Raw genomic sequence first — 774 nt, 5'->3', positions numbered from 1 at the left:
AAGGAAGGAAGGAAGGAAGGAAGGAAGGAAGGAAGAAAGAAAGAAAGAAAGAAAGAAAGAAAGAAAGAAAGAAAGAAAAAGGAAGGAAGGAAGGAAGGAAGAAAGAAAGAAAGAAAGAAAGAAAGAAAGAAAGAAAGAAAAAAGGCTTTCACAAAAGAACCAAATCTCAGTACCAGTATTTACCCATGTGACTTCTCCTCCCTTAGACATAGCAGGAACTTTCCACAAGAAAGAAATTCCAGAATGTTTGAGCCAGAAAGATACCAATATAATACTTGATATCATGATACAGACATACAAAAGCTAACATTATTAATTTCAAACACCAGAGAACACAGCAGAGGTGGTGACCAATACTTCCTTCAAAGGGAGAGCTGTGTGGATGAGAGATCAAGCAGAAAAGGGGCTCATCTACACGTGTGTGGACAGAGAGATCTACACATGTGTGGACAGAGAGATCTACACGTGTGTGGACAGAGAGATCTACACATGTGGACAGAGAGATCTACACGTGTGTGGACAGAGAGATCTACACCTGTGTGGACAGAGAGATCTACACCTGTGTGGACAGAGAGATCTACACCTGTGTGGACAGAGAGATCTACACCTGTGTGGACAGAGAGATCTACACGTGTGGACAGAGAGATCTACACATGTGTGGACAGAGAGATCTACACGTGTGTGGACAGAGAGATCTACACGTGTGTGGACAGAGAGATCTACATGTGTGGACAGAGAGATCTACAGGTGTGGACAGAGAGATCTACAGGTGTG

The sequence above is a fragment of the Microtus ochrogaster genome, chromosome 6, assembly GCF_000317375.1.
Source record: "Microtus ochrogaster isolate Prairie Vole_2 chromosome 6, MicOch1.0, whole genome shotgun sequence".
NCBI lineage: Eukaryota > Metazoa > Chordata > Mammalia > Rodentia > Cricetidae > Microtus > Microtus ochrogaster.
This window is presented reverse-complemented; position numbering follows the sequence as displayed.